Source organism: Ovis canadensis, chromosome 4, assembly GCF_042477335.2.
Source record: "Ovis canadensis isolate MfBH-ARS-UI-01 breed Bighorn chromosome 4, ARS-UI_OviCan_v2, whole genome shotgun sequence".
Classification (NCBI taxonomy): domain Eukaryota; kingdom Metazoa; phylum Chordata; class Mammalia; order Artiodactyla; family Bovidae; genus Ovis; species Ovis canadensis.
The window spans coordinates 54,755,653-54,782,631 of NC_091248.1; the positions used below are offsets into that span (position 1 = coordinate 54,755,653).

Consider the following 26,979-nt stretch of genomic DNA (forward strand, 5'->3'; position numbering starts at 1 on the left):
GGAGCTTTAAAATTCTGATTCCAAGACCACACCCAGACCAATTAAGTCAGTATCTCTAGGGATGGGGTGTAGCCACTATTGTCTTTAAACCACTCCAGGTGGTTCCGATCTGCAGTCATGTTTAGAGACCACTGCCTCCAAATCCCCCCAGATTCAGTTTCTGTTAGAGAATGTGTACTCTCCAAGGAGCTTTTAACGATAAAAGATAATTCTATTCAGTCTGTTGCTCTAATGGTTTCCAAAATAGAGTCTTTGCTAAACATTGAAATATAGTCACTTTACTCGACAGTGGAGATTTTCGTTGCCAGAGAAATCATCATTAGTGTAGCCACAGTGCTGCTTGAGGGTTCACTGCCTATTGAGTGAGCAGATGCCCTTCACTTACTTCTGTGTAAGATGTGAAAGTCATGTCAAAGTCATGACTTGGAAAATTATGTTCTGTTTTCTCTTTCCATTATACTTTGAAATGTAGTAACATTTCAATGAGATTCTTGAAAGTCTAAGCTAGTCTTGACTTAGGTTATGGTCTAACCTAGAGCCTGATGCCAAGAGAATTCAGTATAGATCTGTACTGTTTCACAGACAATTTCATTTGTACGCACTTGTGTCTAAATGTGGGATATCAGATTCTCTAAGGCAAAGAGGCCCTCTATAATGGCAGTTGTAGGCAGAGTGGGAGTGGAAGATAGGGAGGGTTTCTTCTCAGAAAAAAAATCACCTATGGCAATAGGTCCTGATCTTTTTCTGTATGTCATTCTTTTTCCAGTCTCTTTAATGATGTATAGTAGATGCTCAATTAATTCCTAAAAGTAAAAGAATGAATGAATGATGTCTTCATTAGCAGTTTTAGAGAACTGGAAGGGAGCAGAAGTAGGTCAGGAAACAAAAATAGTGAATAAAACCCTTTCCAAGTTTATGTTTCAGGATGATAAGTTGCCAATAATTCAAAGAGGACTTTCTTAATATGTTTTAACCTTCAATACCAAGTTATTATGGTAGAAATAAACTAAGCAATATTATGGACAAGTCAAGAGTAAACAGAACACAAGCTGAGAATTTTAGATCTTTGAAAATGTCAGTATTGGGTGTGAAGGACATGTCAGGCTTACCTGTTCTTATTAAAATGACATGGGTTTAAAAATTTATGTGGCCATTGTCAGGAGCATTGTAGTATATGTTTATTTACTGATATGATGTCTTTCATTGAAGGTGAAATCGAGAAAAACTCTTTTTCTGGACACTGTAAGTTCAACACCTTAAAATGTATAGCATACCTCAGATGGGCAAGTTAAGAAAACATGTTTTGCTCATTGGATGCAGTTTAGGAAAGAAAAAAAAAAAAAGGGCAGCCATCTTATTAAATGAAAAAACAAATTACATTCTAGGACAGTGTGGGTTTTAGAATTCTGGTCATATGAAGCTAAGATGTCATTCTTTCCATGCCTCCACCTGTAACTTTACTGATTGATCTTTAATGGGAAGATACGCATCTTGCCTTTGAAAGAATTAGATTTAGTGTGTTCCTATTATTTAGGACTTTGTGGCAGGTCTTGCAAAGTATGTAGGCAATGCAAAGTAAGTGGGAACTGACAAGTAAGAAATAAAAGCTTAAAATATTTCCAGGAATAAATATCAATATCTGTAAGAATACAACTCCATGTGCATCAAAATGTAGGTTTCCCAACTGTATTTATCTGAAGGTTATGAAAACTCACTTTGCTAAGTGGAAATTACTTCTGTAAAATACTAAAATAGCCGCACTGATAAATCGTGGCATCATGTACTCAAAGGTAGTTTTTAATTCTTCCTGGAGTATTTTATTTTTTTGTTAGCTTTGGAATATTGTTGTTAAACTTAAATTATCATTTAATTCTAATGACAGTTGAAAAAATTGCTTCACTATCTTATAACATCAGGTTCTTAATTCATTTCTGGAGTTCATCCACCAAAGTGAAGTGTGGTAATTCTTTGTACCACCCTCTTCAGCAGGCAAAACTATGACTCATTTCTACCATCCAATTATGCCAGAAGTGTTTAGTGCACTGTTATGAAATGAGATGTAATAGTTCAATATTTCACAATTTATGTTTGAGCCATTTGAACAATGTGCAACATCTTTCTGCCTTTTCATACTGTTCATGGGGTTCTCAAGGCAAGAATAGGGAAGTGACTCGCCATTCCCTTCTCCAGTGGACCACATTTTGTCAGAGCTCTCCACCATGACCTGTCCATCTTGGGTGGCCCTAAATGGCCTGGCTCATAGTTTCAGTGAGTTAGATAAGGCTGTGATCCATGTGATCAGTTTGGTTAATTTTCTGTGATTATGGTTTTCATTCTGTCTACCCTCTGATGGATAAGGATAAGAGACCTATGGAAGCTTCCTGATGGGAGAGACTGACTCTGGAATCTGAGGCTTGTTCTGATGGGCGGGGCCATACTCAGTAAATTTTCAGTCCAATTTTCTGTTGATGGGTGGGGCTGTGTTCCCTCCCTGTTGTTTGGCCTGAGGTGAAACTATGATGGGGTAATGAAGGTAAAGAAAACCTCCTTCAGAAGGACTTATGCCCACACTGTTGTGTTCAGTGCCCCTGACCCTGCAGCAGGCCTCTGCTGACCCATGCTTCTGCTGGAGACTCCTGGATACTCACAGGCAAGTCTGGCTCAGTCTCTTGTGAGAACACTGCTCTTTTTTCCTGGATCCTGGTGAGCACAAGCTTTTGTTTGTGCCCTCCTAGAGTCTGTTTCCCCAGTCCTGTGGAAGTTCTATAATCAAATCCCACTGGCCTCCAAAGTCAAATTTCCCTGGGGATTCTCAGTCCCTTTGCCAGATCCCCATGTTGGGATATCTGTTGTGAATCTTAGAACTTTCTCAACAGTGCAAGAACTTCTTTGATATAATTTTCCTGTGGTTTGTGGGTCGTCTGCTCAGGGACTGTATGGTGGGGCTAATGGCAACCTCCTCCAGGAAGGCTTATGCCACAGGCCACACGTCCCAGGTCTGCTGCAGCCAGAGGCAGTGTCCCTGTGTCAGGCCACTGCTGATCCGCCCTTCTGCTGGAGACTCCTGGATACTCACAGGCAAGTCTGACTCAGTCTCTTGTGAGAACGCTGCTCTTTTTTCCGGGATCCTGGTGAGCACAAGCTTTTGTTTGTGGCCTACAAAGTCAAATTTCCTGGGGATTCTCAGTCCCCTTGCCAGATCCCCAGGTTGGGAAATTTGTTGTGAATCCTAGAACTTTCTTAACAGTGCAAGAACTTCTTTGGTATAATTTTTCTGTGGTTTGTGGGTCATCTGCTCAGGGGCTGTATGGTGGGGCTAATGGCAACCTTCTCCAGGAAGGCTTATGCCATAGGCCACACGTCCCAGGTCTGCTGCAGCCAGAGGCAGTGTTCCTGTGGCAGGCCACTGCTGACCCATGCCTCTGCAGGAGACACTCAAAATGTGCAAAGGCAGGTTTGGCTCAGTCTCTGTGTGGTCTCTGGGTCCTGGTGGACACAAGGTTTTGTTTGAGTGTCTTCTGAGCCTCTCTGGCAGGTATGGGGTTTGATTATGAATGCAGTTTCGTCCTTGCTACAATTTTGCTGGGCTTCTCCTTTGCTCTTGGATATGGCATATCTTTTTTTGGTGGGATTCAACATTCTCCTGCTGATGGGTGTTCAGCAGCAAGTAGCAATTTTGGAGTTCTTGCAGGAAAACATTAGTGCACATTCTTCTACTCTGCCATCATGTACCTATTTTTCATAATGTTTAAGGAAAACAATAGAATGGGAAAGACTAGGAATGTCTTCAAGAAAATTAGAGATACCATGGGAACATTTCATGCGAAGATGGGCACAGGAAAGGACAGAAATGGTATGGACCTTACAGAAGCAAAGAATAATAACAGGTGTGAAGAATATACCAGAAGAGCTATACCAAAAAGAACTATACCAAAAAGAAGAACTATACCAAAAAGAAGAACTATACCAAAAAGAAGAACTATACAAAACAGATCTTAATGACCCAGATAACCATGATGGTGTGTTCACTCACCTGGAGCCAGACATCCTGGAATGTGAAGTCAAGTGGGCCTCAAGAAGCATTACTAAGAACAAACCTAGTGGAGGTGATGGAATTCAAGTTGAGCTATTTCAAATCCTGAAAGATAATGCTGTTAAAGTGCAGCACTCAATATGCCGGATATTTGGAAAATTCAGCAGTGGCCACAGGACTTGAAATGGTCAGTTTTCATTTCAATCCCAAAGGAAAGCAATGCCAAGGAATGTTCAAACTATCACACAATTGCACTCATCTCACAGGCTAGCAAAGTAATGTTCAAAATTCTCCAAGCCAGACTTCAACAGTATGTGAACTGAGAACTTCCAGATACTCAAGCTGGATTTAGAAAAAGCAGTGGAACCAGAGATCAAATTGCAGATATCTTTTGGATTATAGAAAAAGCAAGATAATTTCAGAAAAACATCTACTTCTGCTTTATTAACTAGGCAAAGCCTTTGACTGTGTGGATCTCAACAAGCTGTGAAAAATCCTTATACAGATGGGAATACCAGACCACCTTACCAGCCTCCTGAGAAATCTGTATACAGGTCAATAAGGAACAGTTAGAACTGGACATGGAACAACAGATTCGTTCCAGATTGGAAAAGGAGTTTCCAAGGCTGTATATACAAGGCTGTATATTGTCACCTTGCTTATTTAACTTATATGCAGAGTACATCCTGTGAAATGCTTGGCTGGATGACAAATAAGCTGGAATCAAGATGGCCAAGAGAACTATCAATAACCTCAGATATGCAGATGACACCACCCTAATGGCAGAAAGCAAAGGGGAACTAAAGAGCCTCTTGATGAAAGTGAAAGAGGACAGCGAAAAAGTTGGCTTAAAACTCAACATTCAGAAAACAAAGATCATGGCATCCGGTCCCATCACTTCATGGCAAATAGATGAGGAAAAAATGGAAACAGTAAGAGATGTTAATTTGGGGGGCTCCTATCTTCCCTGGTGGCTCAGATAGTAAAGCGTCTGCCTACAGTGCCTACCATGTGGGAGACCCGGGTTCAATCCCTGCGTCGGGAAGATCTCCTGGAGAAGGAAATGGCAACCCACTCCAGTATTCTTGCCTGGAAAACTCCATGGATGGTGGAACCTGGTAGGCTACAGTCCACGGGGTTGCAAAGAGTCAGACATGACTGAGCAGCTTCCCTTCCCTTCCCAAGGCACTGCAGATGGTGACTGCAGCCATGGAATTAAAAGACATGAGCTCCTTGGAAGAAAAGCTGTGACAAACCTAAACAGCACATTAAAAAGCAGAGACATTACTTTACCAACAAAGGTCTATCTAGTCAAAGCTATGGTTTTTGAGAGTCCCTTGGACTTCAAGGAGATCAAACCAGTCCATCCTCAAGGAAATCAGTCCTGAGTATTCACTGTAAGGACTGATGCTGAAGCTGAAACTCCAATACTTTGGCCACCTGATGCAAAGAACTGACTCATTAGAAAAGACCCTGATGCTGGGAAAGATTGAAGTCAGGAGGAGAAAGGGATGACGGAGGATGAGATGGCTTGATGGCATCACTGACTCAATAAACATGAGTTTGAGCACGCCCCGGGGGTTGGTGATGGATAGGGAAGCCTGGCGTGTTACATTCCATGTTGTCACAAAGAGTCAGACACAACTGAGTGATGAACTGAACTGTGAGCTGCAAAAGTGTTATGATTTTGGATCACAACAAACTACAAAATTCTTGAAGAGATGGAGATATCAGCCCACCTTACCTGCCTCCTGAGAAACCTGTATGCAGGTCAAGAAGCAACAGTTAAAACTGGACATGAAACAACAGACTGGTTCAAAATTGAGAAAGGAGTACATCAAGGCTGTATACTGTCACCCTGCTTATTTAACTTATATGCATAGTATATCATGTGAAACGTCGAGCTGGATGAAACACAAGCTGGAATCAAGAATACCAGGAGAAATATCAATAACCTCAGATACACAGATGACACCACCCTTATGGCAGAAAGCAAAGAGGAACTTAAGAGCCTCTTGATGTAGGTGATAGAGGAGAGTGAAAAAATTGGCTTAAAACTCAGTATTCAAAAAATTAAGATCATGGCATCTGGTCCCATCACTTCATGGCAAATAATGGGGAAACAATGGAAACAATGAGAGACTTTATTTTCTTGGGCTCCAAAATCACTTCAGATGGTGACTTTAGCCATGAAATTAAAAGACACTTGCTCCTTGGAAGAAAAGCTATGACAAACCTAAACAGTGTATTAAAAGGCAGAGACATCACTTTGTCGACAAAGATATGTGTAGTGAAGCTGTGGTTTTTCCAATAATCATGTACGGATATGAGAGTTGGACTATAAAGAATGCTGATTGCCAAAGAATTGATGCTTTTGAATTGTGGAGTGGGAGAAGACTCTTGAGAGTCCCTTTGACAGCAAGGAGATCAAACCAGTCAATCCTAAGGACATCAACCCTGAATATTCATTGGAAGGACTAATGCTGAAGCTGAAGCTTCAGTATTTTGGCCACCTGATGCAAAGAGTCGATTCATTGGGAAAGACCCTGATGCTGGGAAAGCTTGAAGGCAGAAGGAAAAGTGGGTGACAGAGAATGAGGTGGCTGGATGGCATCATCAACTCAATGGACATGAGTTTCAGCAAACTCCAGGAGATAGTGAAGGACAGGGAAGCCTTTGGTGTTGCAGTCTATGGGATCGCAAAGAGTCCAGACACAAGTGAATGACTGAACAACAAATATTTTGCTAAATATTACCAGACAAAATAACACTGCCTGGAGCATATGTATCAATGTGTACATAAATTTTTGTTTTATTATTTTTAAGTATTATGACATCTTTATCTTTGTTTCTGTTCTTTTAATGGAGCTCAGTGTTACTCATCTTTAACAAAAATTATTTCACATTTAGCATTTGGGTTTATATATTTTTCATTTTTTAATCTTGGAGATTATCTAGAAAAAGTAAATCTTTTGGAAATGGTCAACATAAACTGTATCTAAATGCTCCCTTGTTATTCTTTATGACAGTTGGCAGGAGTTTTAGCAGGGCATGTTAAGCTGTAACTACAAAGAAAAATAATACAATTTCCAAGTTCATGAAAAGTTTAGAAAGTTATGTATTCATTCAAACATAATTCATGTACTGTCTGACTGTACTATCAATAAGTAAAGGTACTGCATAGCAAACTAAAAAAATCCTAATTTGAAAATTCATAGTCAAAGTAGCACACAGGTTTAATCTTTAAACTGTAAATGCAGCAACCTTGTTCTCTTAGCCTGAATTTCCATTCAACTGTTTGTTTTCCTCAGTATCAAATCTTACAATCACACTTAGCTTCACACTGTTTTCCAGCATTTGTCCTTAGCTAGTTATCTTTCTTCTCTTTGAGTGTCCTGATTCTCATTCCTCCCTTCTTTACCTCTGAACACTCTTTTCCATCTGTGTGTTCTTGTCGTGTACCTGCCCGCTCATTTTCGCATTCCCTTCAGTTTTCTTCTCTGGTATTCTTGCAGGGAGACTGAAATTGACCTAGATGCGCAGCTAAGTCTGAAGACTGTGGTTTAAAATTTACTTAAGCAACCATTTTACCACTAAATCTTATACAGCCCCCAGCCCCCGCCAAAAGGAGGACCTTCCTTCCCTCTGGGTATCTCCCTATTCCTCAAAGAACAAAAGAAATAAATGCTGACTTTTAATGGATTTTTTGTTTTTTATGTTTTGGTGAAAATTCAGAAGTTTAATATTGCCATTCAGTGCCCTACATCCCCATACTCTGTTGCACAAGCCAGGAATCAAAAAATGAATAGTTCATCTACCTCTAATTCATTTTAGATCTTTACTTTTTAAGGGAAATTTCCCTTTTAGTAGATAGTAAAAAATAAAGATCTAAAATGAATTGTGCAAGAGTGAAAAAGTTGGCTTAAAATTCAACATTCAGGAAACTAAGATCATGGCATCTGGTCCCATCACTTTATGGCAAATAGATGGGGAAACAGTGGAAATAGGAAGAGACTTTATTATTTTGGGCTCCAAAATCACTGCAGATGGTGACTGCAGCCATGAAATTAAAAGACGCTTGCTCCTTGGTAGAAAAGCTATGATCAACCTAGAGAGCATATTAGAAAGCAGAGACATTACTTTGCTGATAAAGGTCCATCTAATCAAAGCTATGGTTTTTGCAGTAGTCATGTATGGATATGAGAGTTGGACTATAAAGAAAGCTGAGCACTGCAGAATTAATGCTTTTGAACTGTGATGTTGGAGAAGACTCTTGAGAGACCCTGGGACTTCAAGGAAATCCAACCAGTCCACCCTAAAGGAGATCAGTCCTGAATATTCATTGGAAGGGCTAATGCTGAAGCTGGAACTCCTATACTTTGGCCACCTGATGCAAAGAATTGACTCCGTTGAAAAGACCCTGATGCTGGGAAATATTGAAGGCAGGAAGAGAAGGGGACATCAGAGGATAAGATGGTTAGATGGCATCACCAACTTGATGGACATGAGTTTGAGTAAGCTCCAGGAGTTGGTGATGGACAGGGAAGCCTGGCGTGCTGCAGTCCATGAGGTTGCAAAGAGTTGGAGAAGACTGAGCAACTGAACTGAAAAGGGAAACTAGAAGGTAAAGGGAAGAGAATCACCTATTTTCAGAGCATATAGGCCAGTGGATTAGTTGGGCCATGCAAGCTGCTGGATGGTTGCATAGCCCCATGCTGCCATATGGGGTCTGTGTGACTCTGTGTCTCTCTCACCCCCATCTCTCCCCAAAAGCCATGTTCTCCTCAAGCCTTGCTGCCTTACCACAGAGTCTTATCAGATCTCCATTTTTGAGAGGTTAATTCAGGAAGAAGCCTAATACAAAATAAAAGTTGGCATAAGCGGAAAAGAAGCCAAGATGCAGGCTAGCTGTGTTGCAAGATGACAATACTAGAGTAGACAACACAGAAGTGATGGCACTTCTAAAGGAACAACTAACTACTAGGGTTGATAGAGGATCATAAGAGACCCATTCAACCGTTAGAGCTACTGGTGTACTCCAGTTGAGGTCCAGTTCACTATTGGGCTGATACAGGTGGTTGTAAGATGACTTTTTATGTTTCCCTTTCTATCTTTCCTATATATTTTTCTGTTTAGATCCTTGTGCAAAAGGTAAACTGAGATATACCTGTTTTTGACATTAGGTATATGACTGTGTGTGTGCTTAGTCACTCAGTTGTGTCTGACTCTTTGCAGCTCCGTGGGCAGTAGCCTGCCAGACTCCTTTACCCTCTGAGCCACCGGGACTTAGCAACTGAACAACACAACAAACTTTATTTATATAATAGTATCATATGCCTAAAGATCAGTTAATTTAAGAGTGAATTGTATAAGAAAACTTTTTAAATGATGGCAATTGAAAAAATCGATTTTTGTAGGATAAACTTTGCTTTAGATAGCTCTAGATTGAATCATCCTTCCTTTTTCCAGTTTACAGAAATATTTTAGAAAATGAAGTATCTGTTTGGATATTTAACAGGAGACTTTTTAGGTGTTCTGCTGTGTGTTTTTTAGTGTCCCTCATTTTTCTAGATCTAGGTAATTAAAAGATTGCATATATTACTAGACCCCTTTTTGTTTAAACTTAATCTATACAATTTTCTAATCATTCTTTGCTAATGTATAGCTTTGTGAGCATGTTAGAAATTTGGATTTGTTTTATTTATCAGTGATTAGAATTTCTGTATATTTTTATTTAACACCTTTATGAAAGTTTGCCACTTTTTGAGCAAAGAGATACATTTTTAAAATTAAAAGATTGCTATATCTGAACACTGGATGCAGGGAACACTGCCCTGCTTTGTCAGTTTACATAGGGAAAACTAATGAGGCTATAAAGAAATACTATCTGTTTTATTAGAACTTTTTTAGTAGTGAAACAGCTGGAAAAACAGAGTTAGTCGGCTGGCTTCCATTTTCCATTGCTTTCTGCCCTTTAAATTCAGGTTTCCTCTTGTTCATGACCACATGCTCACCACACACAGACTCCTTAGTTTGTTACTTTAAGCCAACGGAGATTAAGCACCATTAGTAAAGACTAGTTTAGCAAAGGTTTTAACTAAAATAAATGGCGCTTTCAAAGAGAATCTTGATTTATGGAGTTTGTGTGTGTGTGTGTGTGTGTGTCTGGGTAAATCAGTAAGGAAAAAATCAGATCATAGTGGTTGGGTTGAGTGTCATTAGTCATTGAGACATGTTTTCTGTTGCAGTCTTATTTGTAGTAAAAATGTACAGTTTAATTGTAGTACAAATGCAGCTTTGCACAGCGGCAGTATTGTAGCCAATGACATTTCTCTGAGGCAAGACTATTGCTAATTGAAACTAACTGTGGTAAAAATACTTAGTAGCAGCCTAGTGACCAGAAAGAATATGTATCACTTTACTATATTTAGAATCAAAATTTTGTTGCTGAAAGGGATATTAGATATCACTTAATCTGATAACTGAGACTCAAAGAGATTAAATGTCTTGGTTAGTAGGTAGAATAAGTAGAATTTGGGTATACTTGTTAATTGCAGATCAGAGAAGGCAATGGCACCCCACTCCAGTACTCTTGCCTGGAAAATCCTATGGACAAAGGAGCCTTGTAGGCTGCAGTCCATGGGGTCGCTAAGAGTCGGACATGACTGAAGCAACTTAGCAGCAACATCAGTAGTAGTTAATTGCAGATAGCATTCCCACATCATCGTCACTCTCTTTTCTACCTATCCTCTAAAGGGGTACATGGAGAAATTGGAAATTCAGTGTGAAGGAAGATGAGACAAGATAAGAATGGAGCCAATCAGGCTTTAAAAATACATAATTGTGAAAGGTAAACTGACACCAATTAATTAGGAGCTTTGGGACTAAAAACAAATGAAAATTATTTGATTAAAAAATACCTATTATTTGCAATTTGATCTCAAGAAAGATGAAATTAAAGCATTTACAGTCATCTGCCTCCAAAAATCCATTAAGTGCTAATTAGCTGGTATCTGAGAAGGTCCAAATCTCTCTACATTGGAAACTTGCTCTTTAGTGAAATATATGACTTAAAAAACACACACACAGAACATCTGTTGATAGAAACATACATCCATGATCTCTACATTTCTGAAAAGTTCACATATTTATTGTAGGGAAAAAGAATCAGAAAAAAACAAGTCATGTAAGTTTAATTCTAACAAACATACTACTGCAATGATAATGTGAAATAACTATAAAGCATATGAAATGCAGTTTATATTCCACTTTATTTGGGAGACACAAAGAATTTATCTTTATTTTACATGTATCTAAATATAATTCACTGTGCTTTTTAAAATATTCTTTACCAATAGATGTCAACACATTAAATAAGAAAAATCAATATATTCTAATACACTCTGTTATGCAGCTGCCACAAGAAAATTGTAATTCACAACGTTCAGAAACCAGTCTGAAGTATTTGTACTGTCTACCAAGGGAAAAATTATCTCATTGTTGTACTATAAATTGCATATTTATTTCATAACAGTGGCAAAAATGGGTTATCTTTGAGAGGTAGGATTAGTTTTCTCAGGATTCATGTGTGACAAAGGCTAAAACTCAAATGAATCATAGCAGTAGTATTCAAAGAACAGAAATGTCTTCAGTTACCTTTCAGTCATAGTACAGCATTAAAAGTCTTCTAACTTTTAAGGATTTGTTTACATTAAAAGTACTTGGCTATTTCATAATGACTAACTGGCAATTTAAGTTAATTTTTTGATAGAGTGATCTTTCTTTAGTTTTTAGGAATTAGCTGATATATTCTGGAAATTATGTTAATATAATTACCTAAATTATTCATGAAATCTCAGAATAAGAGACTGCATCAATACAGGATGAAAACTAACACAGTTCATAATGGTACATATGAATCTGACATGTCCCTTAGCCTTTCAGTATATTTTCTAATTTAAAATATTCTGATTGAGAACCTACCACATTTAAGGCATTATCTCCACTGTTGAGTAGAATATCAGTAAATGACTGATTTCTTGCTTTCCAGGAATTCACAATCCCATTAAGAAGATGAAGAGAATAATAACTATAGAGCAGATGACATTGTTTATGATTAGTGTTGGAGGCTAAAGAGATAAGGAAAAAAATGAAAGTGGGGATATAAAATCTGAGCTTTACCTGAAGCCTGAAGAAACAATACAGTTTAAGAATATATAACCAAGAAAGATGGTAGAGAGTGCATCTGATAGACAGTGGTATAGAAATCAATTTCTCAACTCAATCTGTTTGAGTCTAAGACAGCATGTGATGAATTTGAACAATGTTGACTATAGGGATTAGGATGAAATGGGATTGGAGAAACTAACCTGGCTAGTATGTGGTCCTAATGATGAGGCTGGTTGCCATAGCAAGGCAGTTGTGTGGAACTCAAGGTACAACAAAAGGAGAATGAAGGACTAGGCAGGAAATCAATGTAAACTGAACTAGTGAAAGGGATTATTATGATTTTTTAAAAGTAGAAACTCTGGATATCACATTTTCTGCCTCTTCCTCATTAATTATCTAATGAAAGAGTTTAGGTACAAAAGATTTCATAAGGTTTAGTACAACTTCAGACTGTCCAGTGCAGCACCATTCCTAGCTTCCATCCCTTTCTGGAGAATGGTAGAATAATCAATAGTCAATGTCAAAATACTCCTTCAGAATAAAATTACAAGAAATATAATATTTTTCTTGTTAGAACAATAAAAAGTGGAGAAAAAGATGATAATATAGCCACACATTCCAGACTTTAACAGTGGAGGTAGTTATTTAGAGTAGGAGTTTTGTTGGGAACTTGAGCAGATAAAGAGCAAAGTACTTTACACCTGAATCATTAGAAATGCCTGTTTTAAAAAATGCATGTTAGCTAGCATGTTTTTCAGTAGTCTATATTTATGGAAAATGATGTACTGGCTAATACTCAACTCAGGAAAGATCACTGCCCCTAAGGTATCTATTAGATATAGGATATTATCTTGCTCTTTTTTCCCTTCTGTTTCAAAGTGTTTTAGTGAATCATTTTCCTATCATGTCTAGGACCTACTTCTATCTCCCTTTTAGACAGTGTACACACTGAACTTAATCACAGTTAGGTCTATAATAAGAAGCAGAGAATTGTCTCGAAAGAAGAAAACATCATGACTGTCTTTTAAATATTGTGCATATACCCCCAAGGAAAGAATCCATGTAAGTGAAGGATATAAATTATTTTGGTATTATAATGATAAAAAAGACCCACATTAACTGGTAAAATTAAAACTGATTTATAGATACAATTCAATAATCTGTCCTGTCTCCTATACAAACACTGATATGTAATCAACTTTAACTATGAAATATCACAGAGAACTGCAAGATGAATTAAATGTCAGAGTGGTCTTAGTGAATTTGTACAGTGATAGTTTATTGTCTCCTGTAAATATGTTACCTACACAAGCCAGTTGTTTTATATGTGATTCTAAAGTAGTACCATTATGCTGAGTGTTTATATGGTTAAATGAAACAGCCTACTTTGGGTTCCCTGCTGGCTCAAGTGGTAAAGAATCTGTCCGTAATGTATGAGACCCAGTTCAATCCCAGGGTCAGGAAGATCCCTAGAGAAGGGAGTGGCTACCCACTCCCGTGTTCTTGCCTGGAGAATTCCATGGACAGAGGAGCCTGGTGGGCTGCAGTCCATGGGATCACAAAGAAACAGGGACAACTGAGTGACTAACACGTTCACTTTGATTACCAACAGAAAAATAAATGGAGGAATATATGTACTTTAAAAATATTAACTGTTTCAGACTTTTGATAATGTTATTATCCTAACTATATATTACTTTTAGAAAGACCAGAGAAAAATTAAATTTTCGTAGTTGATCGCTGTTGCTTGAATTCCACAACTACAATTTCTAATGCTTTTTATATTCAAGAGTAAATGTAACAGTAATACCATTTGCTAGTTAGCATGGGGAAAATATTCTTCATTTAGGAAAGTGTAATAGTTCATTATCTGGAGAATATTTTTTGTATAAGAAGGCAAAATTACGAGTCTTTGTCACTTTGTAATTTCTAGTTTGATTTTGAGTATTATATTTAGCAGAAAAGTTAGGACATTTTTTTTCCCAGAACTTAAGAAAATAGTTTGCATAATTTTGTTTGTTCTTTAAGGAAATTTGGCACTTCCTTCTTTGAATATAGTTTTATCAATTTATCTTACTCATGAACTTTATTTAAAACAAGGGGAAAAGCATGAAAAGGAAGCATATTTATGCCTGCTTGTTTTCTTTGCTTTTTCTGTTCTCTTTTCCTCATTCCCCTTCCGTTCTTTGTATCCCAAATTATTTGATGATTTCATGTGTGTAATGTGATGGGTGAAGTCCATGAAGATAAGCTGGTCCAATAGGCTATTACTACTACAGAAGTAGTTGAGATATCATGAGGAGGAGGAAAAGTAGGGAGATTCATTCTGCAACAGGTTGTGCACAGTGAAGAGGGACAATTATCAGGAGTTTGGACTCAAAAGGGATACAGAGAAAATATGGCTGAGGGTTTCAATGATTGGTGAGACCCCCTCCTATCTCACTCATAGACTATTTGTAAATTTGCTAAGCATCACAGATGCTAAAAGTGTCCAAAATTTCAGTGGAAGCCAACAAAAAGTTGAAATTCACAAGCCTTATTTTGCATAGTGTAGATGCATGCTGATTGTTCTGAACCAACAGGTGAAAGAGAAAAAACACAACAGAATTTGTTGTAGAATTCCTAGATTTGTAACTGTATCAACCCCAGAAACATGGTGTCTGAAGCAAGATTCACCACATCTTGTAAGTGCAGAGAAGCCTCAGGTAATATATAGATTGCATGTGTATATACTTCTCAAAGAAACACTGACATCCAGTACTACAATGATCATAAAATAATAGCATTGCACCTAAATAATGCATGCATTTGCTGCATTAGGCATTTGACTGCTGCTTTGGATTTTGGAGAAAGTAGTAATATGCTAGAAGAATTGCTGCTTTTGAACTGTGGTGTTGGAGAAGACTCTTGAGAGTCCCTTGGACTGCAAGGAAATCCAACCAGTCCATTCTAAAGGAGATCAGCCCTGGGATTTCTTTGGAAGGAATGATGCTAAAGTTGAAACTCCAGTACTTTGGCCACCTCATGCGAGAGTTGACTCATTGGAAAAGACTCTGATGCTGGGAGGGTTTGGGGGCAGGAGGAGAAGGGGATGACAGAGGATGAGATGCCTGGATAGCATCACTAACTCAATGGACGTGAGTTTGAGTGAACTCCGGGAGATGGTGATGACCAGGTAGGCCTGGCATGCTGCGATTCATGGGGTTGCAAAGAGTTGGACACAACTGAGCGACTGAACTGAACTGAACTGAACTGAATATCATATGGCCTTTGATAGTATTTGTCTAAAGCCTTGTCAGAATCTAAACTTTCTCTATGGAGACATTTCTCTGATACTGAGCTTTTGGTTCTTCTTTGATGTTTTTGGAACTCCATGAATTTTGTAGTGTGCCAGACTAGCTGGTGAAGGTTACTTACTGCTGGACATGTATATTTCCACCTTCAAACCAACAGATTAGAAAAGTAGAAAGTATATATAATAAAATAACTCAGCCAAACCTCAAGTGAAGAGCAACTTTGGCCATTTTTTGAGTCTTTAGATTTAGTTGTTTATAAGTGGTTTCCAAAGTTTATTTTACCAAGTGCCCTTTCAAGATTTTAAGTTTTCTGAACTTACTTTCATTTCTTTATATACTCTTAAACTTAGCATTAATTTTTATTGAGCTTTATGGAGAAGGCAATAGCACCCCACTCCAGTACTCTTGCCTGGAAAATTCTGTGGACGGAGGAGCCTGGTAGGCTGCAGTCCATGGGGTCGTGAAGAGTCTGACACTGAGCGACTTCATTTTCATTTTCTTGCACTGGAGAAGGAAATGGTAACCCACTCCAGTGTTCTTGCCTGGAGAATCCCGGGGACAGGGGAGCCATCTATGGGGTCGCACAGAGTCGGACACAACTGAAGCGACTTAGCAGCAGCAGCAGCATGGTCTATATAGAAAAGGGTGCTACAAGCAAAGGGAAAGATATCTTTGGAACTTTGAAAGACCCTTCCTTAAGAAAGCATTTGCCCCTATCAACCACGGAGGAGACAATAATTCTAAAAAAAGCTTTCTTGTTTTCTTTGCCTTGCTCGAGCCATTGTAAAATTTTATCCAAAAGTGATAGCAATGGATATTAAAAATTTACCTATTGAAAATAGGATAAATTAAATTGAACAAGTGCCCAGATTCTCAAAGACAACAGACATTTTAACCACAATGTAAATGCCTTCAATATGCCAAACTTCTAAAAACAAAGTTTCCCCTAACACACATCTAATCTGATTCATTTCTGAACATTTGAATTACTTTTCCCAATTATGAGGACAATAGACTACATATGAGGAAAGCAAGCATTTGAAGAATGAAGAATATGCCTTCCAATTTTACATAAAGTTGCCAAAGTTATGATTTGAATGATTATTCACCCACTCTCAACTCCACGTGGTTGTCTTCACTGAATTAGTTATTTGTGATTATGCTATTTAAAATTGTCATAAATGGGGAAATATTTGTATCATTGGACATTATTTAAGAGGGTGCTGCAAATAAATCATTTTTTCTTACAGTATATTAATAGAATGTGTCCTCATTTTTGTCATCATATTTATGCTTAAGATAAATATAGCTCGGCCTTTAAAACACTGTGCTCTATTTGGAAATGTATATAATTATTTTGATTTGATTATTTTATTTTATCTAAAATAATATGGAAAAACTGGCAGACTTTATTTTTTTGGCCTCCAAAATCAATGCAGATGGTGACTGCAGCCATGAAATAAAAACATGCTTGCTCCTTAGAAGAAAAGTTATGGCCAACTTAGGTAGCATATTCAAAAGCAGAGACATTACTTTGCCAACAAAGGTCCGTCTAGTAAAGGCTATGGTTTTTCCAATAGTCATGTATGAATGTGAGAGTTGGACCATGAAGAAAGCTGAGTGCTGAAGAATTGATGCTTTTTAACTGTGGTGTTGGAGAAGACCCTTGAAAGTCCTTAGGACTGCAAGGAGATCCAACCAGTCCATCCTAAAGGAGATCAGTCCTGTGTATTCACTGGAAGGACTGATGTTAAAGCTGAAACTCCAATACTTTGGCTACCTGATGTGAAGAACTGACTCATTTGAAAAGACTCTGATGCTGGGAAAGATTGAGGGCAGGAGGCAAAGGGGATGACAGAGGATAAGATGGTTGGGTGGCATCACCGACTCAATGGACATGAGTTTGGGTAGACTCTAGGAATTGGTGATGGACAGAGAGGCCTGGTGTACAACAGTCCATGGGATCACGAAGAGTCAGACATGATGGAGTGACTGAATTGAACTGAATACTTATTATAACTAATAATGCATAATATATTTGTAACCATGCTTCCTTAAGGATACGTTTTGCAGGTTAGACTAAATTATCATTTCAAGCCAATATAACAGATGACAGATCTGTTACAGGAATGTGAGGTAATATAAGAAAGAGGAAATTCATATGTTCTGTACTAAAAGATGGCAAATAGATGGGGAAACAGTGGAAACAGTGTCAGACTTTATTTTTCTGGGCTCCAAAATCACTGCACATGGTGACTGCAGCCATGAAATTAAAAGACGTTTACTCCTTGGAAGGAAAGTTATGACTAACCTAGACAGCATATTAAAAAGCAGAGACATTATTTTGCCAAAAAGGTCCGTCTAGTCAAGGCTATGGTTTTTCCAGTGGTAATGTATGGATGTGAGAGTTGGACTGTGAAGAAAGCTGAGCACTGAAGAATTGATGTTTTTGAACTGTGGTGTTGGAGAAGACTCTTGAGAGTCCCTTGGACTGCAAGGAGATCCAACCAGTCCATTCTAAAGGAGATCAGTCCTGGATGTTCTTTGGAAGGACTGATGCTAAAGCTGAAACTCCAGTATTTTGGCCACCTCATGCGAAGAGCTGACTCATTGAAAAAGACTCTGATGCTGGGAGGGATTGGGGGCAGGAGGAGAAGGGGACGACCGAGGATGAGATGCCTGGATGGCATCACTGACTCAATGGACATGGGTTTGGGTGAACTCCAGGAGTTGGTGATGGACAGGGAGGCCTGGCGTGCTGCTATTAATGGGAAGAGTCAGACACAACTGAGCAACTGAACTGGAACTGGTACTAAAGAAAATCATGAATAATAATTATTTGCAAATTTATTTATAACACATAAGGTGATTGATTATATGTAACACTGGGTATATAGAATTGATATTGAGACCTAATTCTAGTTTTAATTTTACTATGTCTTACTCCTTTAAGCTTCACAAACTTTCCTTTTCTCATATTGAGATTAAAATAATTATAACTACCTTTTTTCAAGCAGGGCTACAGGGAGATTAAATGGAACATAAAATTCAAACTCATCAACTCATGCAAAATGTTGACCCATTGGAAAGGACTCTGATGCTGGGAGGGATTGGGGACAGGAGGAAAAGGGGACGACAGAGGATAAGATGACTGGATGGCATCACCAATTCGATGGATGTGAGTTTGAGTGAACTCCAGGAGATGGTGATGGACAGGGAGGCCTGGCATGCTGCGATTCATGGGGTCGCAAAGAGTCGGACACGACTGACTGACTGAAGTGAACTGAAAATTCGAAACATAAGTATAATTCAGTTCAGTCACTCAGTCGTGTCCAACTGTTTGCGACCCCGTGGACTACAGTACATCAGGCTTCCCTGTCCATCACCAACTCCCAGAGCTTATTCAAACTCATGTCCTTGAGTCGGTGACTCCGTCCTATCATTTCATCCTGTCGTCCCCTTCACCTCCTGCCTTAAATCATTCCGAGCATCAGGGTCTTTTTCATTGAGTCAGTACTTCGCATCCGATGGCCAAAGTATTGGGAGTTTCAGCTTCAACATCAGTCATTCCTTCCAATGAATATTAAGGCTTGATTTTATTTAGGATGGACTGGTTGGATCACCTTGAAGTCCAAGGGACTCTCCAGAGTTTTCTCCACCACCACAGTTCAAAAGCATCAATTCTTTGGCGCTCAGCTTTCTTTATAGTCCAACTCTAACATCCTTCCATGACTGCTGGAAAAACCATAGCTTTGACTAGATGGACCTTTCTTGACAAAGTAATGTCTCTGCTTTTGAATATGTAGTCTAGGTTGGTCATAACTTTTCTTCCAAGGAACAAGCGTCTTTTAATTTCATGGCTGCAGTCACCATCTGCAGTGATTTTGGAGCCCCCAAACAATAAAGTCTCTCACTGTTTCCACTGTTTCCCATCTATTTCCCATGAAGTGATGGGACCAGATGCCATGATCTTCGTTTTCTAAATGTTGAGTTTTAGGGAAACTTTTTCACTCTCCTCTTTCACTTTCATCAAGAGGCTCTTTAGTTCTTCTTCACTTTCTGCCATAAGGGTGGTGTCATCTGCATAGCTGAAGTTATTACTGTTTCTCCTGGCAATCTTGATTCCAGCTTGTGCTTCATCCAGTCCAGCATTTCTCGTGATATTCTCTGCATATGAGTTAAATAAGCAGGGTTACAATATACAGCCTTGACGTACTTTTTTCCCAATTTGCAACCATTCTGTTGTTCCATGTCCAGTTCTAACTGTTGCGTCCTGATCTGCGTACAGGTTTCTCAGGAGGCAAGTTAAGATAGTCTGGTATTCCCATCTTTTTAAGAATTTTGCAGTTTGTTGTGATCTGCACAGCTAAGGCTTTGGCATAGTCAATAAAGCAGAAATAAATGTTTTCCTGGAACTCTTACACTTTTTTGATGATACAGTGGGTGTTGGCAATTTGATCTCTGGTTCCTCTGCCTTTTCTAAATCCAGCTTGAACATCTGGAAGTTCATGGTTCACGTACTGTTGAAGCCTGGCTTGGAGAATTTTGAGCATTACTTTCCTAGCATGTGAGATGAGTGCAGTGTATGGTATTTTGAGCATTCTCTGGCATTGCCTTTCTTTAGGATTGGAATGAAAACTGACCTTTTCCATTCCTGTGGCCACTGTTGAGTTTTCCATATTTGCTGGCATACTGAGTGCAGCACTTTCACAGCATCATCTTTTAGGATTTGATATAGGTCAATTGGAATTCCATCACCTCCACTAACTTTGTTCATAGTGATGTTTCCTAAGGTGCACTTCACTTCGCATTCCAGGATTGTCTGGATCTAGGTGAGTGGTCACACCATCATGATTATCTGGGTCATGAAGATCTTTTTTGTTTACATCTTCTGTGTATTCTTGTCACCTCTTTTTAATATATTCTGCTTCTGTTAGGTCCATACCATATCTGTCCCTTATTGTGCCCATCTTTGCATGAAATGTTCCTTTGGTATCTCTCATTTTCTTGAAGAGATCTCTGCTGCTGCTGCTGCTGCTGCTGCTAAGTCGCTTTAGTCGTGTCCGACTCTTAGCGACCCCATAGACGGCAGCAGCCCACTAGGCTCCCCTGTCCCTGGGATTCTCCAGACAAGAACACTGGAGTGGGTTGCCATTTCCTTCTCCAGTGCATGAAAATGAAAAGTGAAAGTGAAGTTGCTCAGTCGTGCCCGACCCTTAGCGACCACATGGACTGCAGCCTACCAGACTCCTCCGTCCATGGGATTTTCCAGGCAAGAGTACTGGAATAGGGTGACATTGCCTTTTCCGGAAGAGATCTCTATTCTTTCCCATTCTATTGTTTTCTTCTATTTCTTCGCATTTGCATTTCAAGTATAAGGTTTAATCAAAATATGTTTTCTCCCTAAACTAAGATACAAAATACAGCATACTTTATTTCATTAATTAAACTTAATAAATTTATTTAATATCAATAATTGTCATTATAAATATTTAAAATGTGGTTTCCATCTAAGGATAATCAAAATCAGTTTAAGGGTCATTATACTTTTGAGACATGGAACAGAATTAGTGGTGTAGACGAAAAATCAAACAGCTAAGAATGGTACCAGACCTTCCTCATTCTTTGTTAATAACAGGGTAAATATGTATTTAGTGTATACTTCCTTCCTTTCAGATATCTCTTCACTACTTTATTATTATAGTGTGTGTACTGTGTGTAACGAGTGCATGCTTAGTCGTGTCCCACTCTATGCAACCCCATGGATTATAGCCCACTTGGCTTCTCAGTTCATGGAATTTTCCAGGCAAGAATACTGAAGTAGGTTGCCATGTCCTATTCCAGGGGATCTCCCTGACCCAGGATTGAACCAGCATCTCTTGTGTGTCCTGCATTTGCACGTGGATTCTTTACCATAGGCACCACCTGGGAGGCTACGTTAGTGTCACAAGCTTACTCTTTATGTCAGTATCTCATCAAAGTTCTCAGAGTTCTTTCATTTTATGTTTCCTAGAGGCCACCTAAGCAATCATCTCTTAAGTGGTTTAAGGGGGAAAATTGCCAGTAAACATCTTTCTAAAATGTTTCCTGCATGTTATAATATGTAAATTCATTTATCTTTAAAACCTATAGAGACTTCTTTAGACAAATAGTATTAGTCTACATTCAGTTCAGTTCAGTTCAGTCGCTCAGTCGTGTCCGACTCTTTGTGACCCCATGAATCGCAGCACGCCAGGCCTCCCTGTCCATCACCAACTCCCGGAGTTCATCCAGACTCACATCCATCGAGTCAGTGATGCCATCCAGCCATCTCGTCCTCTGTCATCCCCTTCTCCTCCTGCCCCCAATCCCTCCCAGCATCAGAGTCTTTTTCAATGAGTCAACTCTTCGCATGAGGTGGCCAAAGTACTGAAGTTTCAGTTTTAGCATCATTCCCTCCAAAGAAATCCCAGGACTCATCTCCTTCAGAATGGACTGGTTGGATCTCCTTGCAGTCCAAGGGACTCTCAAGAGTCTTCTCCAATACCATAGTTCAAAAGCATCAATTCTTTGGCGCTCAGCCTTCTTCACAGTCCAACTCTCACATCCATACATGACCACAGAAAAAACCATAGCCTTGACTAGATGGACCTTAGTCAGCAAAGTAATGTCTCTGCTTTTGAATATGCTATCTAGGTTGGTCATAACTTTCCTTCCAAGGAGTAAGCATCTTTAATTTCATGGCTGCAATCACCATCTGCAGTGATTTTGGAGCCCCAAAAGATAAAGTCTGACACTGTTTCAACTGTTTCCCCATCTATTTCCCATGAAGAGATGGGACCAGATACCATGATCTTCGTTTTCTGAATGTTGAGCTTTAGGCCAACTTTTTCACTTTCCACTTTCACTTTCATCAAGAGGCTTTTTAGTCCCTCTTCACTTTCTGCCATAAGGATGGTGTCATCTGCATATCTGAGGTTATTGATATTTCTCCCGGCAATCTTGATTCCAGCTTGTGTTTCTTCCAGTCCATCTTTTCTCATGATGTACTCTGCATATTGTCCTCCAAACTACATTCTGTATATAGACTATTTACTATTGATGAACTAAAATTCAAATTACAGGCTTTGGAATATCTAAGATGACATAAAAATCAATATTCATAAAGCTTCTGTACTGGATTATGTTAAATAGTTGAATATTTCTGTAAAGAGATGAATATCTTTGGAGTCTTAAGATTGTTTTTCCACGATAGATATGTAATTGCATGAAATACAATCTCAGTTACTCTTTATATTTCAGATAGGCAGTGCTTTCAAATCTGTGTTATAATTAACTCGGAAGTATGGAACCTGTAACCAGCATCTCAATAACTGGTTTGAAAGATTGAAGATAATAATCTAACCTTTGCCTCAAGGCTACTGTAGTTTTCATTACTCTAATTTGTTAGACATACTACCAGTACTTTGATTTGGTGACTTGATTCATCCATTTAATCTTGGTTTAGGGAGTTGAACCACTGTTTTAATTCTTCTGCTTATTATAAATTCAGTATATTTCCTGAAGATAGAACTCTAGTGAGAGGCACTCAAAAACTCAGTTATAAAATGTCAGAGGGTCACTCTTTTCTCTTTATTAACATTAGTTCTTCAACCTGTCTGTTTCTGTTACGCCAAATTGAAATAATTGTTTGGGCACCAGCTAAAAATTGCTAGGTTCAATCTGTTTAGATATTGAATACCTCTGTCCATTTAAAACTTTGGCTACTTTAAAAAATTTTTTTAATATTTAAATAAATATTTCAGGTGAAAATGTAAATTTACTTGATATATTATGCTTTAAATTGCATCTGCTCTATAAAATTACATAGCTCCATTAACATATAAACCTTTTCATGGGACATTTTAACTTAACTATCTAATAACTCTGAGTATAAACTAAACACTGAGTGAATGACAATGCATGCCATAGTTTTATTAAAAAACCTGTTATTGATTTTACACATAGATGTACACATTTAAAAAACCCTAGTGATCAGTGTTGGAATGAGAGAAAAATCCATCAATATTTGTTACCTAGAAATATTCTAATAACTTTCTTATTGGTCTTGTTATAAGGAAATATTGAGTTAGTGAAATTTTTAAATACTTATATAAATTCAGCTATATTTTCAGCATTAAAAGCAAGACTGAATTCTGGTGACTTTTTAGCACAAAGCTGGCTCAATAAATTTTAACATATTACATTTAACTAACTCCTAGAATTCTGAATCTTTGCTCACTGAGCAATTTCTAAAAGTTGTTTGCAATGGGAAAGCCTGAGAATGCAAGTAATCCTTTAAGAAGTTTAATTTCTGACTGTAAGTATTAACAGACTCAGCTGAGCCTTATATGTGAACATATCAATACATATTGCATATACAGTATAAGTTTATTGCACGAATGCCAGCTTAGAAATACTTTACCAGCTGTTAGAAATAAATTCACAAAAGTAAAGAAAAAAAATAGACAATATGTGCAAAGCTATAATTAATTAATTTGCTGATTGGTATTTACCTTTAGATGGCATCTTCAACAGGACATGCATTCATTAGTGATTAACTGTCCTTCAATTTGAATTAGTTTGAATGGGTAATGTGAGTATGCTCTGGACTGAGTGGGCTCTTAGAAAAGCACAGCTGCTTTATAATCTTGAAGGGGAACAACTGAAACTAAAAAAAAAAACAAAACAAAATCAATATGTCACCAGCAGGTTTGTTGTAATAGATGCTTAGCACAGCAGGTTTGTATGAGCTAATGGCTTATTAGGCATGACAGGACAGTTATATTAAATGACTGCATAGGCAGAATCACTGGGGCAGCAAGACGTGCAACTATATAAATGCAGTGTTTTTTTGGTAGAAAGAGGGCCAGACGGGAGTATGGGTCAGAGTTCATAGGTACCTGTGTTGGAATATAGTACTGAAAACATTTTAAACATAACAAATTTACATGGATGTAACACTCACTTTGAATTTACCCATGCATTTAAATCTCATTATCAAATAGCTGTTAATTTTTATTTTAAATGATAATAATTTTATATGAATTTACCAATGTACCATTTTCTTTTAAAGGCAAAAGTTATTCTTTACACAATTAATCTAAGGATCAAATAGGGGGAAAAGCTATGTTCCGCATATCTGAAAAAATAACAAGAAAGTCTATGTATATTTAAGAGATCAGGTAATAGTCTGCTTCAAAAACAATATACAGGGAAAAATCCCAAGATGTAAAACATTTAACAAGTTAAATTCAATCATAATGATTATCTTCTTTGTCTCATTCTAAAGTGAAATATTATCACCATATTGTAATCTTATGAAAGCTTGCAAATGAAATGAGCTCATAAAAAGAATGACTTCAACTCACCAGTAAATTGTTTTACATATACTTCCTCATGGGAACCAGAGATTTCCTTAGAAGACTTTTATACAGGCACTAAAGCTATGTTTTTTAATTCATACACTGGCCTTAATGTTTATTATTCTCTAGTTAATTTCACAGTTTTTCTCTACAGTCAACATATTATTACAACCTGAATTGTGATGTTTCAACACAATCTTGTGACCTTTTAGCAGAAATTTATGGTATACATTGAAGCAGTAATATACACATAAAGAAATTCTTCTACAAAGAAACAGTTACTTCAGTATTTCTGCTGAACATGTGGCTAGAGTTTACATCTTGGCTACCTTGCACAAGCTTCTATGAAAAACAGTTCTACTGTTTGTATGAGAATAGACTGCTGATGTTCTCCCATCAAAGAGGTTAAAGTTTCTACTAGGGCTTTCTGTTTAGATTGCTGGGAGACACTTGCTGCTCATCTTCACTATAGAATTGTCCGTACAAAAGCCTGTAAAAACACAGTTTTTTATTCATTTCTTCACCATAGTATAGCATAGTTGTATTTTTTAAAATCAGATATTCTTACAATGTCTCTCATGTTTGAAAAGTTAGTTAATTTACCTTGATTCTTCCTGTAACAGCCTTTTGATCTTGGCCCAGTCTCAAATTTCCCACCTGTAAGTGTTTCTTACTTGTAAAATTCAAACGGATCCTTGTATCTAAAATATTTCAAAGGTTTTAAGGGAAATAAGTTTATCAAATATATGAAATTTTACTCATATATGTCAGTATATAAAAATAGGGATACATTTCTTTTTCTTACAACTGTTTTTATGACTATAAAAGGAAAATAAGTCTATGAATTAAAATTTAAATTTGAAGCTAATAAAATTCAAATGAACAGCGTTAACATAGTAGATGTTTTTTACTGAAATGCCAGTTTTATTCACAAAGTAACCTTGACACTGACTGACTCTCGAGATTAGGGTATAATTCCTTGCATTTATCATAGTGCCTCCCACTTAGTGTGGACGCTAGAAACATTTCTTATAGGAAATAATGGCTACCAAGTGAAAATGAAAGATGAGTGATGATTCTTGCAAATTATGGGTTATGCTGGTATGAGGTAATTTTGTTGACATCTTGGGTCTTTTCCTCATGATTTAAAGATATGCTTTGATACTGTGAAGGGCTGCAGAGCAGTGAATCACTGCAAAGCTGCTTGTGAAGTATGTCTTAGGAAAAATTGGGAGCTTTTATTTGTGTCCAGGGTGGAAGGAGCAGCAAGAAGCATGCATGAGTCATAGGACAAAAACACAGAATGCCATTCCAGAGAGAGTGGTGACCTTATGTCTGAGGATGCAGAAACCAAATTGGGGAAATAAGCTGTCTTGTCTCAGAAGTTCATGTAATGAGGATAAAACCAATTTTTTTCCCTTAGAAGGTTATACCATTGAATTATAGAATTACTTTTATTTGATATTCCAAGTGAGTTACCTCTGCTTCGGTTTGAAACTACCCCAGATGAGACAGAGTCCAAACATAGACCTTTCTTAGCCTATTACTGCTGTTTGTAATTTGGAACAAGGGATACTGTTAAAGGTCTATGCTTCTGCCCCCTGAGAGTTGGAACAATTTCTACATTCCATGTTTCCTGTGATGTACTTAGGTAGAATCTACTTTTCTAGGCCCCTTTCAATTTTAGAAAGAGGCTAAATGTTCGAATTAGCAATTTGTACTTTTTTTTTTTTTTTTTTTTTTTTACTGATTGCTAAATATAAAAAGAAGTATGTATGGAAGGTTGTGGCATATTAGCAAATACTCGAGAAAAAAATGTATTATAATAGTAAAATATGAGAGAAGTCATTACTTTGTGGAAGAGAACACTTGTCTCCTAAATGCCCAGTGTCATGGAATGTCAGGCCATGGAATCCTCATTCTTTTATTCCAAGTGTGTTTACTATCATTCCTCCTTTTTCAAAAATGAGTTTAAATGCATTTCACTTGTTGATACGAACCTTCCATTCAGGATCTTTTTCTCTTTAAAATTTTCATATGTGTAGATCCATTTTTATGTGGAAACTGTCCAACTTAAACATTTGTGTATGAAAGTTTT

The 26,979-nt window shown here is 37.8% G+C and overlaps 1 protein-coding gene across 1 annotated transcript in view; it reads left to right on the forward strand.

Annotated features, from left to right (window-relative positions):
• The window catches only part of SEMA3C (semaphorin 3C), a 206,575-nt gene that overhangs the window by 24,983 nt on the left and 154,613 nt on the right, over nt 1-26,979 (forward strand). The gene's annotated exons all lie outside the window — the stretch shown is intronic.